Here is a 20722-nt window from a genome sequence, read left to right as displayed (position 1 = left end):
AGGACTGATCCTTGGTGAACCCCTACTTGTACCCTGAATAGTATATTCATTGCAGACCCTCATCTTATATATACACAGACATGTAAAAAGTAAATAAACACCCTTATATTTATTAAAATTTATTTAAATCTGAAATTATACATTCAAATTATTTGTTGTTATAATGTGAACATTTAATATTTAGTAGACATGCTCTTTGCCTTTCAATCCAAGGACCCTCCCTATTAGGCATGTTACTGATCAGATGATGAATATTCTCTTGTGGAATTTCTTGCCAAGTTTCATGCAAAAATCTCAAAAGATCTGGCTTTGAAGATGCTTTCTTGTTCTGTTTATGAAATGTCCTGTCCATTATACCCAAGAGGTGTTGTTCTATAGGGTTCATATCTGGTGACTGGCTTAGCTTTGGAAGCTTTCTAATGCCATTCTTTTCTGACAAATCTTGGGTCATTTTTACCGTGTGACAAGGAATCCCATCTTCCACAAATAAAGAGTCTTCTTTAATCATTTCACCACTGGAGAAGTTTGGAAGGAGTCCTTTCTGCAATATGGACACATATTTATTTGAGTTTATCTTTCCCTCACACTCCACCAGCTCTGATCAACCATTTCTCCAAATTGTTCCCCATTCCATCACAGAATAGCTGCCGTGTTCCATTGCTGGTTGCAATCTTTTCACATCAAATTCTTGATCACAGAGTCTCCAGACCCACACACAACCACTGCTAGGAAATACAGCAAATCATGGACTCATCAGAGAACATGACAGTGTCCCAAAATGCTAATGGCCTCTCCACCATCTCACTGGCCATATCTTTTCTCTGCTTCATATTGGCTGGTCAAAGATGTGGCTTCCTTCTTCTTGCTCTGCCGTAGTAACCAAGTTTGTGGAGATACCTGACAGCTGTTCTGGGACTGACATCAATTTGCTCTGTTATGTCAGAGGTCTTGCAACAAGGATTATCCTCCACACTTCCCTTAGCAAAGAGAAAGGTCTTGTCATAGGGCCCTGGTTAATCTGGACAAGGTGATGTGGATTCTTTCCCCTCTCTGGTGAATTGCACAATCACTCTATTAACTGTAGAAAGCAGGATCCTAAGGTTTTCTGCTAAGATTTTACGCTGACGATATCAACCTTGAGAATGACCCACAATATGGCCTCTTTGAAATTCAGACAGTTCTGAGGTTTCTTTTGTTTATGGCATCATTAAACAGTCACATATAGAATCTGAAAAATAAAAATGCCAATTAATAAGAAATATAAACCTTTACAAGTTAGAATAAACAGAAAACGATGTTTGATGGTGTGTGTGTGTGTGTGTGTGTGTGTGTGTACACACATATACATACATTAAATACCAATCTTGAGAAATTAGGCTTCTCTAAACCAGAAAGGAGAAAGCTGATTCGAAGACTACAGATCCAATCCATCACTGGAACTGTAAAAATGCGCAAAACTTTTCAGACGTTTATCATTTAAGTCTAGATATGCAGCTATATGCATCAGAATACACAAAACAAAACATATAAATCTGTACATACATACATACATACATACACACACATACATACATACATACATACATACATACATACATACATACATACATACATGCATACATATACACACACATACACACATACATGCATACACACATACATACATATACACATACATACATACATACACACATACATACATACATACATACATACATACATACATACATACATACATACATACATACATACATACACACATACACACATACATACACACACATACACACATACATACATATACACACATACATACATACATACATACACACATAAAAGTTACTACAAACAACAGGGCTGGACACATCAACAACACAATCGAAGAACGGAACAAAAACAGCTGAACAGGTAAACAAATTCTTTCTAGCTGTAGTTATAGAAGAAACCGTGGCGATCTTTCGTTTGTAGTAGCACGTTTCCGTCGATGATTTCCGTAAAATCTTTTATTTTTTTACATATGGGCTTGCGGGAACATTTGAAGTAATGAGAGCGAAAGAGACTAAGAGGAAGCGATTTTATGACGAGGGAATTTCTTTTGAAGTTACAGAAGCATTGATGTACATGTGTGTGTGTGTGTGCGCGCGCGTGTGTGTGTGTGTTTGATGGAGTGTGGGAGACAGACAGTATGTTGTGTAAGTGAAGTGCTTCTGTTAGTGTGTGTGAAGAGACAGAGAGAGTAATGTGTGAAAGAGAGAGATAACTGAAATTTTTTACTCGGTGTGTGTATATGTATGCATGTATGTGTGTGTGTGTGTGTGTAAGTATGTGTGTGTGTATGTATGTGTGTATGTATCTATGTATGTGTGTATGTATCTATGTATGTGTGTGTGTATGTATGTATGTATGGTCGATTCAGTGTAATTATTTACTCGGTGTATGTGTATATGTATGTCTGCATGTATGTGTGTGTGTATGTATCTATGTATGTGTGTGTGTGTAAGTATGTGTGTGTGTATGTGTGTATGTGTGTATGTATGTATGTATGTATGTATGTATGTATGTATGTATGTATGTATGGCCGATTCAGTGTACACTGAATCGGCCATACATACATACATACACACATACACACACACACACATACATTCAGACATACATATACACATACACCGTGTAAATAATTACACTGAATCGGCCATACATACATACATACACACATACACACACACACATACATTCAGACATACATATACACATACACCGAGTAAATAATTACACTGAATCGGCCATACATACATACATACACACATACATACTTACACACACACATACATTCAGACATACACACATACATACATACATACACACACACATACTTACACACACACACACATACATGCATACATACATATACACATACCGAGTAAAAAATTTCAGTTATCTCTCTCTTTCACACATTACTCTCTCTGTCTCTTCACACACACTAACAGAAGCACTTCACTTACACAACATACTGTCTGTCTCCCACACTCCATCAAACACACACACACACGCGCGCGCACACACACACACACATGTACATCAATGCTTCGGTAACTTCTAAAGAAATTCCCTTGTCATAAAATCGCTTCCTCTTAGTCTCTTTCGCTCTCATTACTTGAAATGTTCCCGCAAGCCCATATGTAAAAAAATAATAGTTTTTTACAGAAATCATCGATGAAAACGTGCTACTACAAACCTAAGATCGCCGAAACCGTAACTACAAAACTCGTTTCTTTTGGAATTATGAATTGAATAACGATCTATTTAACTGCTGCGAAAAGGCGAAACAAAACCCCTCTGTTGGCTGTATGAAAGATAGAAATCATATTGGGACGATCTTCATCCAGAATTAAACCATTTTACTGCGAAGCAACTACGCCAAGAAGCAGCATTTGTAGAACATTGAAAGAAGGTTTGTAACTAACTGTAACTTTATTAAAAAATCGAAAATTAATCTCGTTCCCAACTCTATAAACAAAAACGTAAACGTGGCTGACATAAGATCACCACGTGGTTTCGCAGTTATCGACATTCCAGTAGATTCCATAATGCCAGCCAGCCAAACTACATTACTGGCTCAAGTAACTGACCACTGTCCCCCCAACTAAGATTAGGGTAAATAGCAGGCACAACCACAACGATTATTGTAGTAGTAGTAGTAGTAGTAGTAGTCAAGATTATATGCCGGTGAAATATGTCCTTACTGAAATTTTCCGAGAAAAAATAACTTTGGCTTTGAAGGACTCCTTCGAGGAGAGAGTATTCTCTACCAAAGTAAGTAAAAAACAAACCCACCAGATACGGTATAAAAAGCTGTTAACGGAATTGGTGATGAGTATTCACAACAGAGTGGTGAACCCACATTCTGGCAGATTAACTCCTGTCTATCTGCTCTATACTGTTTATATTCATGTAGAGCTTTGCATTAAAAAGGTAAACGAGAACAAAACAACAAAGAAAACACCATCATGGGTTCTGAAGACGGAGAAAAAGATAAATGGTTTATGGAAGACCATCAGAAATGATGCTTATTGCATGCAAACAAGCAAATCACTAAACGTCCGACCGACAGAGAGTAAAGAAGGAGATGGAAATGGTGTCTGGAGACAGCAAAAAGAGGACACTCACTTGCAAACTGATTACTCTCAAGCAGGAGCTAAAAGCTGTCGGTGAGAAACCCCGACATCAGCAGAGAATAACCGAGAGAAGAACAATGAGCAAAAAATTCAACCATAACCTGGAAGCAGTATATGAGGGGGGGGGGCAGTGAACATCACAGAAGCTCCTTCACAAGAAGACATAGACTTCTTCTGGAGGAAAATCTAGAGTGAAGAGAAGGAGTTTAACCAAGATGCTCTGCGTCTGGAAGAAATCCAAAGAAGTTATTACTCCTGTGTTACACCCAAGCATCGATGGTGATACCCTTGCAACTGTGATTCAAAACCTTCAAGATGGAAAACCACCTGGAAGAGACTTGATTATTGGATATTGGTTCGAGAAACTAACATTCTACCGACCCTATCTTATCGATCTGTACCAGCAAGCTCTCAATGGGAACTGTAGCATACCACACTGGTTAGCTCTGGCAGAGACGAAATTGATCCTCAAATGCAAAACTACCCACATGGCAAAAATCTACCGGCCAACTGCATGCCAGAACTTAATATATAAGATACATACAGCATGTTTAAAGCTCTTCCTCCAGTACAATTGTGAAACCAATAACATTATCACAGCAGAACAAGCTGCTGGGAAGAAGGGAGCTTGGGGATGTGCCGAGCAATTGTTAATCAACAAAACTGTGATGTCAGAGGTACGAGAGCACAGAAGGAACCAAGTTTCAATGTGGCAAGACTGCAAGAAAGCCTTTGACTCTGTTCCCCACTCATGGATGCTAGAAGCCCTTCGTCTTGCTAAAGTTCCAGTGATCATAGTCAAAGCCATAGCTGACCTGACTTCATCGTGGACCACTATCTTGAAGCACAAGGAGTGACTGTATTATCACCAATAGTATACAATATAGCAAAGGCATATTCCAAGGAGACAGCCTCTCTGTAATGTTGTTTATACTTTCTGTAAACCCCTTGTCATTCATGTTAAGGAAGTCTGAAGGATATCTCACTGATTCACAAGGAAACAAATATACCAAAAGGACGCACTGCTTCTTTTTGGTTGACTTAAAACTTTATGCAAAGAATATGCATGAGATGAAAAAGAGCCTTGACCTAGTTACAACATTTTCAAAGGATGTAGGGTTGGAGTTTGGTCGGGATAAATGATGTTATATGGTTGTGAAAATGGAGAAAACGGTAAACCAGACTAATAACATCTCCATCAACGATTTGACTGTTTTCTCGGTATCTGACGAGGAATGTTACAGGTATCTGGGGGTGGATGAAAACATATCTTACAATGGCACCTGTAACAAAATACGTGTCACTGATGAGTATTACAACCGAATAAAGAAAATTTCGACCTCAGAACTCTCTGCATTCAATAAAACAGTAGCCCACAGTGTGCATACTGTGCCAGTACATTTGGTCTACTTGATTGGACACCTGATGAAATCCGAGCCGTTGATGTGAAAACCCGGAAAATACTAACAAGCACGCATAATTTCCACATAAACAGTGACGTAGACCGCCTCTACCTAAAACGAAAGCAAAGTGGCAGAGGCTTAGCATCGATTCAAAATGCCTTTGAATGTCATATCATATCCTTTCAGCAACATCTTTTAACCATCAAGTGTTGAAGTGCATCTCTTGACCGAGTTTGTATACACGAGGCTGATAATATCCATTTAAGGAGTCTTGGATGTAGGTTAAAAACCAGCTCTTTCTCTATTGACAAGAAATGAGAGGAAACTGCAAGAAGACTCTATGAAAAGTTTTACAGGTGACTCTCGACTCTCCCAGGTGATGCGACGTCTGCTCAAGGAGAGTGATAGAGACCGGCATCTCAATGCTGCCAAACAGCTGAAAGATCATTTACATTCAACTGATGGAGTAAAAGTAAGTTTAGATATTGTTTTATTTATTAATTTGTTTATTGTTTAGCCCCCAAGAATTCCTCTTATTGAACAACACTATGATCAAAGATGCCACTTTTTTTTTTACTTCTATCTGATGTCCTCTTCCCTTTAAATCAGTAGGCTGTGATTTGAGATAGATTTTGTTAGTTTTAATTGTGTCAGTGTAGGGATCTCTCTTTGGAGTTTAGTTTTTTTATGTAGATAATGGATGTTGGCATTTGCCTATATGATTGTGATGTAGATAATGGATGTTGGCATTTGCCTATATGATTGTGATGTGGGGGCAGGGTGTAAATTTTAGTTTCTCTTCCCCAACCATAGCAGTGGTATTTATTTGTAGAATCATTTCCCCCTTGTCTTAATTGCACACCTGAGCTAAAATTTAAATGTTCATTTATGATCTCAGCAATTTATTATGCAATTATGCATGACATTTGAATGTAAAAACCATACACTTTAGTCAGACAAGATGTTTTCTAACTGCTTGCATATTGTTTGTATAAGGTTGCAAACTTGTTTCAAACCTGAAGCACAGGGGGTGCTGTGTGTCACCTTGGGCAACTGTCTTCTGCTGTAGTTCAAGGCTTGTGAGTGGATTTGGTAGATGGAAACTGAAAGATGCCCATCATTGTGTGTGTGTCTGTCCACTTGTCTTGATATTGTTTGTCAGTCATTTCCAATGTTCTGCAAAAAAACATGACTGGCCAAGAGAAATATTACCTTGCTTGGAAACTGGTAAGGATTGATAACAGGAAAGCTATCCGGCTGTAGAAAATCTATCTCTATAAGCTGTCTAACCCATGCAAGCATGAAAAAGTGAATGATAAACCAATGATAAAGATGAAATAGACACTAATTCAAGCCAACACGGCAAAATATATTCTGCTATTCGAAAGTCATGTCTCATCTTAAGTTGTCCCTTCTGAGTTGGATTAACTCAAATTCCACATGCACAGCCAATTTACCTAAGTAGTATGTTTTATTAGTCCAGCTTGTCAACCACTCAGAAATATTTGTACAGTTGAGACTGATATGCATTGGCTGAGTACACCATGTCTGCTTCTACTATAGTCTCCTGAAAGAGCTCTATATCATAGTCCTAGCCACCTGCAACACAAAAATGCAACAAATATTCACTGTCATGCCATACCACTACACCCAACTCTACTGACCATTATACAACAGTCTTCAGTATTTGGGCCTCACCGAGGCAATGACTAGTGACTGGGACCTCTAGAAATATGCTGTGCTTGAGAAGACTTGGCAAGCACGAGATCATAACCTTGTGGCCTATTCCAGGAGGGTAACCAGTCCACTTATGCATGCATTTCCTTCATTGGACACTAAACTCTGCTTGCGAAGACCTGTTGAGGCAAGTGAAATCAAAATCAAATTCAATGACTGGCATCCGTGCTAGTGGAGCGCTAAGAGTACCATACAAGTGAGATCATTGCCAGAGCAACAAGCTGGCCTCCATGCCGGTGGCACATTAAAAACACCATTTGAGCGTGATCATTACCTGCGTCACCTTAATAGCACTTGTACTGGTGGCATGTGAAAAAATATTAGTGAGGTCGTTGCTAGTGCCACTGGATTGGCCCTTGTGCCAGTGGCACATAAAAGCACCCACTACACTCTTGGAGTGGTTGGCATTAGGAAGGGCATCCAGCTGTAGAAACTCTGCCAGATCAGACTGGAGTCTGGTGCAGCCATTTGGTTTGCCAGCCCTCAGTCAAAGCGTCCAACCCATGCCAGCATGGAAAACGGACATTAAACGATGATGAGGATGATGATACATGCATGTATGCATGAATACACATACATACATACATACATACATACACACATACATACATACATACATACACACATACATACATACATACATACACACATACATACATACACACATACATACATACATACATACACACATACATACATACATACATACACACATACATACACACATACATACATACATACACACATACATACATACATACACACATACATACACACATACATACATACACACACATACATACATACATACACACATACATACATACATACATACATACATACACACATACATACATACATACATACATACATACATACATACATACATACATAGGCATAAATGCATAATTAAAAAGTTTGTTTCCTCTCCACAAAGTCTGGTTCAATCCCACAGCGCACCACCCTTAATTTGACCAACACCTTCCCAATGAAATTTCGCTGACACAAACCATGCAAAAGGTTATGGGTTCTTCTTTGCTCTTACGTCATTTCCCTCTGTTTCTTGACCCCCAAAGAGTTTCTCTTGTCTCTAACAACACTAAACAATCCTCTCTCTTCCCTGCTTTGTCTTTCTTCTTTTGTTTCATTTTATTTTTTTAGATGACTGGATAGGACGATGTGTGCACGTGTGTGTGTGTGTGTGTTTATTTACAAGCGTCCATCCAAATTTTATTACTTTTGATGACAGCTTCTCCTCAAAAGCAAGTAATTTTGATATAAAAATAATGCACCAAACTGAAATAAATATTTTGGTTGATCTTTAATGCCATGCTGCAGCATGGTCTCAATCCAATGACTGAAACAGTATAATAATGCATATATTCTTTATACATTAGGTAGCCTATTAGGCCAGTATTAACAAGGACCCGAAACAAGAAGGATGTGAGGATCACCAGATCCTTACCAGGCACCGGTGATTGCTAGACCAATCACCAATTTGTGCTCCCACGTCTCAACTTCATCTGTCCATCACCTTGGTATCCCAAAATACTCAAAAGCACAAACCAAGATATGATTGTTACAAAAGCACCCAGAAACATCCCAGTTCTTCCAAGGAGCAGGGAACCAACATTTGAGGGAAAGGCGGAATGGGAATCCTACACCAAATGACTGTGATATTCTGTGTGACACAATGACATCTGCTGCAAATGAGGTCGTCTGCTACTCAGAGTACCAGAACCAAGACTGGTTCACTGGAAACAACAAAGAGATCGAATATCTGATCAATAAGAAAAGAACAGCTTGCTTGTGAAAACCACCTAACGAGAAGCAACAAAGAATTCCTCATGCAAGAAATGCAGCTGAGCCAAAGATGCCTGAGAAGAAATCAGAACGTTTGGTGACAAGCAAAGGCTACTGAACTGCAGGGCTTCAAGCTGGAATCACAAGTTACCAACATTCCATCCTGGTGAACTGCAATTCATTTTGATGGTTCCAGGAGAAACACTGAAGAAGTAAAATGAAAGCAACACAAGGCCTGGAAACTCCAGCCAAGATGACCACCCATTCTGTCATGTGACTAATGCTTGTGGCTGTTCCATTCCTGACTTGGCCTCCTGAACCATGTCAGGTATAAGCATCATGGAGGCTCCAGATGAGCCACACCTGGACACAAATGGTGCTACCACTGATGTATTTTATATGTGTGTATGTATATATATACTGGATCAGCCCATAAATAATTTTAATTGCATGAACTAAAAGTCAACTTGCTATAAAAGCAGGTAGTAATTTCACTTTGGCCTTATTCTTAGTGCAAGTTTTGAAGAGTGCAGTTTGACTTTAACAGTTATCTTTCCAAGGCTATAATGGAGCACATTTGGCATATTTTGCTTTATGAGTTCAATAAAGGTAACAACAAAACAGAAAGTGCAAGGAATGTTAATACAGTATATGGGGATCAGGCAATAAGTGTAAGCCAGTGTCAATGGTGGTTCCAGAAATTCTGAGCCGGAAACTACAGCCTAGAAGACAAGGCTTGTCCTGGAAGATCTGTACAGCTCAACAAGGACATCCTGCAAATCCTGGTGGAACAAAATCCCATTGTAACTGTTGAGAAATTATCAGAGAAGCTTGGATTTGGTCATTCAACCATTCTTTGACACCTGCATACCACCGGAAAAGTCAGCAAATTGGGTCAATGGGTTCCTCACAAACTTTCTGAGCCTAATCGTGCATAGAGAGTGAATGTGTGCTCTTCTTTGCCATCACATCTCACGAATTAACCTTTTTTGGACTGGTGATGAGAAATGGGTTCTCTATAAAAATAAAAATGTCAAGTGCCAAAGACAGTGGGTAAGGAAAGGAAAAATACCGGCACCCCAGCTAAAAAAAGGCTTCATCCACATAACGATCACGCTCGAATGGTGCTTTTTACGTGCCACCGGCATGGAAGCCAGTTAGCGGCTCTGGCAACATAACAATAATAATAACATCGAAAAATACCTTCGGAATGAGAACCCAGGTTCGAAATTTCCCCAAGACACCTGACGAAGGCTGGAGGGTATATCAGCCGAAACGTTGTGTTAACAACAAACAAGATGAGGACAAATATCCGTTGAATGTAAATACTGTAAATAATGTAAACTTGTAACTCGTTGGCAAGAATGTGTTGATTCTAATTGTACTTACTTTGTGGAATAAAATTTCCACATTGTTCAAATATATTTTGATGAATTCTATGTTTCAAAACGTTGCTTACTTTTTACTCAGCCTCATATACATTCATTAATATGCCTCCATCAAATTGAAGTTAGTAATTTAAACTGCAATTTACAATATTTCATTCATTAAGATTCAACTTCAATTCAACTGTTTAAATCAGCTGATTAAATCTGTTTAATTACCTACATATCCCTCTATTATTATTGGATACAATGACTTTGATGTCTATTATCCATAGCAGAGTTTTGACAATCAGACCAAATGATGTTTAGCAAATTTTGTCTGTCCATAATGTTTTTTTTTTAATTAACACTTCAAAAGAATAACTTACACTACGTGTGTTTGTGTGTGTTTGTATGTTTTTACAATGATAATAATAATGATGATAATGATAATTACGATGGTTTCAAATTTTGGCATCAGGCCAGTACTTTATTTTATTGACCCCGTAAAGATAAAAGACAAAGTTGACATCAGGGGCATTTGTGGGATTTGAACTCAGAATGTAAAGTACCAAAAGAAATGCTGCCCAGCATTTTGTCTGAATCATTAATGCCTTTCTCTGTGTATTTACACTAATAATGTAACTATATGTGTGTAATATGTGACAATTATTCGGTAGCCTCTGAGTTTCAGACACCAAGGTGGAAATCCACGCCGCCATCTTTTCAGTTATCTGGCCATTAGAAAAAATGCTATGAAAATGAGGTGGATTTCCACCTCAGCATCTGAAACTCAGAGTTTTAACATGGCTACCGAATAATTGTCACATATTACATTTACAGATATATTCCTCTATTTACATAATATTGAGGTCTCTTTCATTCTTTTGGTGTCTTACCATTTTTATCAATATATGTGTGTGTGTATGTATGTATATATATATATGTGTATATATATATATATATATATATATATATATATATATATATAATATATACACACATAATATACACACACACACACACACACACACACATATATATATATATATATATATATATATATATATATATATAATATATATATATATATATATATTATATATATATATATATGTATGTGTAGGTCCCGGGTTGATTCGGGGTTAACCACAGTAAATAAGGTACTCAATACATAGCAGAGTAAAATTAATTTATTATATAGAAGGAGCTTCTACAGGACTAGAACTGTTTCATTCAAGAGAAATCTTGAAGATTTCTCTTGAATGAAACAGTTCTAGTCCTGTAGAAGCTCCTTCTATATAATAAATATATATATATATATGTATATATAGATATGATGGATTCTCTCATTATGAATGTCAAATGAGGGTTCAGTAAAATAAAGCGGGAATCATGTTCTGTGGACATGAATGTGTCTCTTGAGGCCTGCTGATGTCTTGCAAAACTTTTGACAAGGGGAACTAGCTGAGGACTCAGTTTGCTCGAGTGCTTGAGGGTCATTTACTGTGTGTTTTCTTAAATGGACAGCAAGGCCTGTTTAGCTTCATACCACAAAACCACAATGATAGGTAAGGTCTCCATTTAGAAGAGCCACGATATGCCAGTATGCCTTTAAGTTTATTTATGGTTAAAAATGTTTCGAATATGCATATAAAAGCTCCTATCCTACCATGCCAGCCACAGCCTAATGATGCCAACTGGTGATACCTGTTTTTTGGGACCGTACTGAGGTGTGCAGATATACTGTAGGATAAATATAGTGATGATGATAATAATAATAATAATGATAATAATAATAATGATAATAATAATAATAATATTAATGATAATAATAATGATAATAATAATAATAATAATAAATCACACGCATTGAGAAGAGCATTGTCGATATCACATGTATTGAGAAGAGAATTGTCGATGTGAGAACTGTTGCTGCTCATGTATTTTAATTTAACTTTAAAAAAAAAAAAAAAAAAAAAATTAACGAACTACTGAGTTTGGTTTAATGGCCTACCAATGTATACTATGAGTTTCTTTGCCCTAGGAGTCGGGAAGACACTCGGCAAGAAATGGAAGCAAATTTGAAAGAAGAAAAAAAAAAGTAATAATAATAATAATATTAATGATAATAATAATGATAATAATAATAATAATATTTGGATGGAATTTATAAATATTTTAAGGCATTGCTACATGCGTTTCCACCTTCATTCAAGGTTTGTCCATAGAGATGATTGGAAGAAAGGTACATAATCAAAATCACTGGATGCAGATGCAACTGCTAATTCTGTGTGCAACAGAAACACGTGCCGGTCATATCTAAGCCAGTTATGCTGTAATAAAGATATGCAGATGCAGCATTCTCTGTATTCATTGTAATCGTCTTGGATTTACCGAAAATATTCCTAATACTGTGAAGCAAACCGAAGGATTACTCACCCTATGTAACCCAAGATAATCCTTACTATATGGTTAATCTGAATGAGGATTATAACTGGGTGCTTGTATGGTACCCACCTGGATAATTTATCCCTATGTACTCATTGAATATATATATATATATATATATAAAGTTAATCCAAACAAGAAAACAAAAAGACAACAACGTGAGGATGTGGAACAAATAAAGTATTATTGGACACTCAGGAAAGAAGGGAAGAAGGAGGGTATGACGTTTCGAGCGGAGCTCTTCGTCGGAAACATAGGAGAAAGAAAGATCCCGAGGTGGGAGGACAGAAGAAAAAAATTGCAAGTGGTCTTCACGAGGTCACATACTGAAAAGACGGAAGTGGTAAAAAAAGAGGAAAATGTTTTTAAAAACAAGAGAGCTGAATCAAAGAAGGAATGGTAAAAAAAGGTGTGCGAGATGACATGGGTGTGTGTGAGAGTGTGTGCGTGTGTGTGTATGTGTGTGTATGGTGGACAATGGCTAGTGGCAAGCAGCAGTAGAATTAAAGGAGAGGTGTGGGGGTACCCTAGTGAGTCAGGAAGGCAGGTCAGAAACAGGGAGGTATGTGTGTGTGCGTGTATATGTCTCGTGTGTGTGTTTTGTTGTAGTATGTGTGTGTGTACGTGTGCATTTTTTTGTGTGTATAGCGAGTAACTGTGCTTAACTAAGTGTATGTGTGCGTGTGTGTGTGTGTGTGCTTGTATGTGCGTATATGTATAATTGTGTGCATGTATGTATGTGTGTGTGTATGTATGGTTGTGTGCCGTATGGGAAGTGTGTGTGGGTTCATTTGTGTGCGTGTGCGTGTGTATGTATGTGCGTTGAGTTTGTTTTTGCGCGTGTGCGTGCGTATGTGTGCGCATGTTTTGGTGTGTGTATGTGTGTGTCTGTGCTTATATGTGTGTACGTATGTGTATGTGTGCGTGTGCGTGGAGGTATATGTTGTGTGTATGTATATGTGTCGGTGTGTATGTGAATTCGTGTGTGTTTGTATGTGTGTAAGTCTGTGTGCGTGTATTGTATATATATATGTAAATGTGTGTGTGTACATGCGTGGGAGTGAATGTATGTATGTATGTATGTGCGTGTGTGTACAAAATGTAGGGGTATTATATGTGTGTTTATATGTGTGTTTATATGTTTATATGTGTGTATATATATGCATGCAAGGACACACTTCGCAACTGAAAGAATGATGGAAAAGACTCTTGCGGTGACGGGCGCATGAGAATCCCCAGGCACAACGCACTCGCCCAGACGTACGCCCGAGATAAAGCCAGACCCCACAGGCATGCATGTATGTCTGCGTGCGCGCATGCATGTGTGTGCACGTGCATGCGAGTGTGTGTGTAGGTATGTGTGTGTGTATGTATGTATGTGTAAGTGTGTATGTGTGTATGTCTGTGTGTATGTATGTCCGTATGAGTGTATGTAAGTATGTGTGTGTATATGTGTATGTGTATGTGTGTATGTATGTATGTGTGTGTATGTGTGTATGTATGTATGTGTGTATGTGTGGAAGTGTGTGTGTGTGTATGTATGTATGTGTGTGTGTGTATGTATGTATGTGTGCATGCGTGTATGTGTGTGTGTATGTATGTATATGTGCATGTGTGTATGTGTGTATGTGTGTGTATGTATGTATGCATGCATGTGCGTATGTATGGGTGTGTGTGTGTGTGCATGTGTTTATGTATATGTGTATGTGCGTATGTGTGTGTGTGAGTATAATGCACTTGTGTGCATGTGTGTGTGCATGTGTTTGTATGTGCATGTGTGTGTGCATGTGTTTGTATGTGCATGTGTGTCTGTATCTGTGTCTGTGTGCACGTGTGTGTGTGTGTGTGTGTCTGTGTGAAGGCAGCATGTGTATCGTCACTTTCGAGTCTTGAGTATGTCCTGCCCCAGGCCTTGGCCAGAATAAAACTTCAGTTTCTTTAATGCCGATAGTCGAATGTATAAGCTGCCACAGCAAACCTCTTGACTGTTTCATGAATTCCCTCAAATGTATGAGAAACTGAAGCACAATCATCAGCCAGCAGAACATCACATGAAATTTCTTCCTTGTTCTTTTCCTTCGACCTGAAGTATTCCTCATTTAGGCTGAGAAGACCTACTTCTGTGGGAAACTGAAATTTTTGTGGTAATCCATAAAAGTATGTTGGAACACCATTGTGAAGAATATGGCAAAAAGTACAGAAGCTAAAACACATCCCTGTTTGGTTTCAGTGGCAACAGAAAATCCCTTTGAACTCTGACTACTTGAAATCACTGCTGCCATCATTTCTTTATACAGGGACACTATTAGCCTTATCATTTGATCAAGAAGACCAACTTTTGACAAAATTTTCCAGAGTACCTCACAATTTACTGCATCAAAGGCTTTGGTCAAGTCGACAGAGACCAGGTACAAGTCAGTATTTTGCTTACCTGATTTCTCTTGAACTTGCCAAAGAGCAAAAATCATGTCACTTGTGACGCTCCCAGCCCCAAATTCACATTGGGATTCAGGATATATGCTGTTTATTACATGCTTATTGATACGGTTAAGGACCACCCTCGAAAGAATCTTTCCAGCTATACACAACAAGCTTATTCCCCTGTTTTCAACTCTTCTTCCCCTTGTTCTTGTACAAATGCATCTTTGAACTGTTGGGAAACAGATCCAGTTTCACAGATTAAATTTCACAAATCAATTTGCTTGCTTACAGGTTGTCTACCTCCATGCTCGTACACTTCTTTGGGAATACCGTCTTGATCCGGAGCTTTAGCATTGGAAAGTTTTTAATAGCCATACATATTTCTTCCAAGGAAGGATCTTCCACAAGTTCTGCAATTATAGGCTACTTAAGCATTTCATTGATTACTTCACGATCAGTGATGGATTCTTGATTTAATACAGATTTAAAGTGTTCAGTCCATTTTTTCAGAATCTCATCTTCGCTACCACCCTTTTTTGGGGGGGACCAAAAACACCTTTCAGATTGTCATACAATGCTCTCAAGTTGTAAGAGTTAGCATCCATTTCCAGTTCTTGGGTTTTATTTGTTTACCAAGAATTTTTCATCTTGTTCAATTTTTTTCAGAGTAGTTTTCTTAGAGGAGTTTTCAGAGTAGTTTCTTAGAGGATCTGAGGAATGGTGAGTTTTTGATTGAGATCCATGCCTTGTGTCTTTTGTACATAGTATCTAGGAGAGATTTGATTTGTGAATCATTCTCATCGAACCAATCTTGATGTTTGCATTTGATGAATCTCAGAACTTTTTCAGCAGAGGATTTGATGCTGTGGTGAATATTATACAGCAAAACTTCATGATCATTGCTATGTTCTCAAGCTTTGAATTTAGATGCATTTCGAAATTTTTTGTCATTTCTGGCTTTTTTAAAGAAGACACACTTATTCTCTGAAGTATGCTGCATTTCAGTGGCCATTTTGTATATGGTTTAACAAATGTCTTATTGCGAGCAGTGTTTTCTGAGCTCTGGTCAATCTGAAATCACAACAGTCTTTACTCTTAGTGATGATATAATCAAGCATGTGTCAGTTACCAGATCAGGGATGCTTCCAGATGGTTTTATATGTACCTGCCTGGTGAAATACCATGATTGTGATTGTTAGACCGAACTGTTGACAAAAAGAGAGAGAGTCATAAACAGCTCTCGTTCACCTTCCCCCCCCCCACCCGCTCTGTATGTTTCTATAAATTTGACCACTCAGTGTGCTTATTACCTTTTTCTGGCATTAAGATTCCCCATCAATATGGATGGAAGCACTCTGTCGGTTACGACGAGGGTTCCGGTTGATCCGATCAACGGAACAGCCTGCTCGTGAAATTAACGTGTAAGTGGCTGAGCACTCCACAGACACGTGTACCCTTAACGTAATTCTCGGGGATATTCAGCGTGACACAGAGAGTGACAAGACCAGCCCTTTGAAATACAAGTACAACAGAAACAGGAAGTAAGAGTGAGAGAAAGTTGTGGTGAAAGAGTACAGCAGGGATCACCACCATCCCTGCCGGAGCCTCGTGGAGCTTTAGGTGTTTTCGCTCAATAAACACTCACAATACCCGGTCTGGGAATCGAAACCGCGAGTCCGCTGCCCTAACCACTGGGTCATTGCGCCTCCACCCATCAATATGACACTGTCATGATACAGAACTTTACTGACAACTGTCTGCAATTTAGAATAGTAAAATGTTACGTTCTTGTTTGGATGCTGATAATGTAGGCACACATGCAGGTAATGTGCATAGATGAGGAATCACCAATGAGTATGTAAAATGCCATGAGACAATTTGAGGGATGGATGGCAACTTGCAAAGTAGAGACAATTTAATGACAAATGAGGAATTCTTGGTTCATCTGGTTTTCTACTCCAAAAAATGTCAAGCCACTTCTAACTTCTAATTCACCAGTGTCTGCAAGCCTGGTTTCACTTAGAGCAACAATACCAATATTATATAAGCTAATTACCTTTGCAATTAGTGCTGGGGCTTTTTTTTTGTTCTTGATTGTCTTTGTGTTACATCTGGCCATACAGTCAACAAAGAATACTTTGTGAAAGTTTTGAGGGAATTCAGGAAGAAATTTCATTGCAAAGGACCAGATCGCTTCCACTTGGATCAGTAGTACCTGCACCAGTCCACTATTCTATCCTGGGGACCAACTTCTTGACAGTGAGAGGAATCAAAACTGTCTCACCCTCTCTTGCTCCCTCTGGCTTTTGGTTGTTCCCCCAAACTGAAGGAGAATATGAAAGGGCAGTCATTTTGAAGACATTGAGAAGATGAAGGAGGTTGTGACAAGGGTCCTGAACCCCTTCTCTTTGCAGCACTTCCATGGGACCTTCACAAAGTGGTTGGAATGCTAAAAGGGGATTGGATTCGGAAGATCTTAGTTTGAAGGAAGCTAAAGTTTTTTATATTAATAAATGTCTCCCCTGAAAAACTCTCAAAACTTGTAGAATAAAACACCTTGTACATCATCATCATCATTATTGTTTAATGTCCATTGCCCATGCTGGCATGGGTTGGACAGTTTGACCAGGCTGGAATGCTGGAAGGCTGCACTAGACTCCAGTCTGATTTGGCATGGTTTTCTACATCTGGATGCCCTTCCTAATGCCAACCACTCTGAGAGTGTAATTGGTGCTTTTACGTGCCATTTGCCTGACACTAGGGTACTTTTATGCACCACTGGCACAGGTGCCAGTTTGCATGACACTGGTATCTGCCATAACTGCAATTTTACTCAGCTTGATGGGGTCTTCCTCTCAAGCACAATATAAGGCCAAAGGTCTTGTTCATTGCCCCCATGAAGCCCAACGCTCAAAAACTGTTCTCTATTTGCCACCAGCATGGGTGCACTTGGCTTGATGGGTCCTTTCAAGCATGGCACATCACCAAAAGACTTGGTCACTAGTCATTGCCTCTGTGAGGCTCGAAGTTCAAAGATCATGCTTCACCACCTCATCCCAGGTTTTTCTGGGTCTACCTCTTCCACAGATTCCCTCAATCCCTCAACTGCTAGGGTGTGACACTTTTTCACACAGCTGTCCTCATCCATATGCATCACATGACCATACCAGTGCAGTCGTCTCTCTTGCACACCACATCTTATGCTTCTTATGCCAAACTTTTCACTCAAAATGCTTACACTTTGTTGAACATGCACATCCAGCAAAGCATGCTAACTTCCTTTCTTTCAATCCTAAACATGTCCTCAACAGTCACAGCCCATGTTTCACTGCCGTGTAGCATAGCTATTCACACACAGGCATCAAAAAATCTGCCTTTCACTCTGAGGGAGTGGCCCTTTGTTGCCAACAGTGGTAGAAGCCCTCTGAACTTTGTCCAGCCTAATCTTATTCTCACAGCTACACTCTCGGAGCATCCACCTCGTCTACTAACTTGGTCATCTTGATAATGGAAGCTATCCACTACCTCTAGCTTGTCCCAAACACAGACACAAATACACAAGTATATGCATGTATTTGGGTTGGCAACTAACTTCCAGCCATTTTTTAAAATTTTAATTTTTTAAAAGGTTTAATAAAAAATAACAACTAATTAATCAATAGTGTATTCACCCTTGTTGTTTACAACTTCTTCCCAACGTTCAACAAGATTTTCAATACCTCCTTGGTAGAAATCACCCGATTTCGACTCCAAAAATTGATCCAACCAAGCTCTCAATTCTGCATCAGTATTGAACGAAACTCCACACATAGCATTTGAAAGAGGTCGAAAGAAATGGAAATTCGCTGGTGCCACATCAGGAGGAACCCTATCAAATGCCTTCTCCAGATCAACAAAGCACGTGTACAACTCCTCCTCCTCATCTCGGTATTCCTCTTGCAATCTCCTTGCAAGGAACTCTGCATCTATTGTCCCCCTCCCTGGCATAAAACCAAATTGCATCTCATCCACATCCATCCCTTTCCGAATTCTCCTCTCCAACACCCTGTCCACCATCTTCATTTCATGCTCCAATAACTTCTCTATATGCTCCACAGCTCATCACATACCTCTTCCCCTTGAAAATTGGTACCCAGTCCCCTGGCATTCCTCTTCCATCCAGCGCACCCTGCCAGAGCTCCATCATCACAACAATCCCTATCTCTCCACTTACTTCTGATGGACCAGCTGCCCTTTCCTCTTTTCTTTTCCTCCACTACTTCTTCCCGACTAACCCTCTCCACTGACCCCTTCACCACAGCAGCTCCCACCCTCTGATCCCATTCATGATTCCCTCCATATGCTCCTTCCAAACACTTCCCCTGTCCTTCTTCTCACTAAAATTCAGCCTTCCCTCACTCCCCCCCCACACGCATCTTCCTCCCTCAACATCTCTTCCATCTTTTTCCATTGATTTAATAAACCTAAACACCCTTTCTGGCTTCTCATCCACCCCACTCAACCTCTCCTCAGCCTCCTTCCTCATAAATCTCGCAACCACCCCCTTTGCACGATTCTCCATCTTATTATACCAGGCTTTCATTTGCTCCCTCCTATTATTACAGAAAGCTTTGTGCACCTCCTTCTTCCTTGCTATCTCATCCCTCACCTCCTCATTCCACCATCACGTAGCTCCTCGATCTCTCCCACCCTTCGTCCTTTCACACACTTCGTCACACACCTTTAGTACCCCTTCTTTAAAGGACTTCCACAAATCCAGTGAATCAACCCTTACCAACTCCCCAACTCTCTCCTCAAACCTTGCTCTTGTTTCTTCTTCCTTCAGTTTCCACACCTTTCTCCTCTTAACCGTTCCCTTTCTTACACACTTTTTAACTTTCCTCTTATCCAAGTCAACAACCACCAACCTGTGCTGCAACTTCCCTGGTATTGTCTTTGCATCTCTCAGATACTTTCTGCTTTTCAGTAAATTAAAAATAGATTCCTGGCAAATTTTAAATCCTTTGCTTCAAGTCTGTCAGTTACGAATTGTCAAAACAAAAACTGTTTTCAATTCTCAAAACACTTTTACTCACAAACATAAATATATAAATTTCTATATTATCATTGGCCATTTTAATTTGGATTCTATGAGCTTGTTGCTGAATTGGAAATCTTGTCCTTCCATTCTTCAACATTAACCAAAAAATTCACTGGAAATGGTTAAGAACTGAATGTCTGGAAATGTTAAAATAAGTAAATGGAGAAATATCCTGGTTTATCCAGCTTTAAATGAGATAATCCTCCTGGAACAAACCGAATCCATTCGAATTAAATAATCCGGTATGCTTATAACAATGAATATTTTTTCCTAAGTTTACCTGCA

At 39.1% G+C, this 20722-nt stretch overlaps 1 long non-coding RNA gene across 1 annotated transcript; it reads right to left on the bottom strand.

Annotated features, from left to right (window-relative positions):
* Positions 1-1830: 1830 nt before the first annotated feature.
* On the bottom strand, positions 1831-6022 carry LOC118764753. Its single transcript, XR_005000551.1, has 3 exons — positions 5891-6022; positions 5198-5200; positions 1831-1842 (listed from the first exon to the last, which is right to left on the bottom strand). It is a non-coding gene; the product is annotated as an uncharacterized LOC118764753 (long non-coding RNA).
* Positions 6023-20722: the final 14700 nt, after the last annotated feature.

Source organism: Octopus sinensis, linkage group LG9 (assembly GCF_006345805.1).
Source record: "Octopus sinensis linkage group LG9, ASM634580v1, whole genome shotgun sequence".
Lineage (NCBI taxonomy): Eukaryota > Metazoa > Mollusca > Cephalopoda > Octopoda > Octopodidae > Octopus > Octopus sinensis.
Note: the sequence above shows the minus strand (reverse complement) of the source record. Positions and strands in the feature narration are given on the sequence as shown.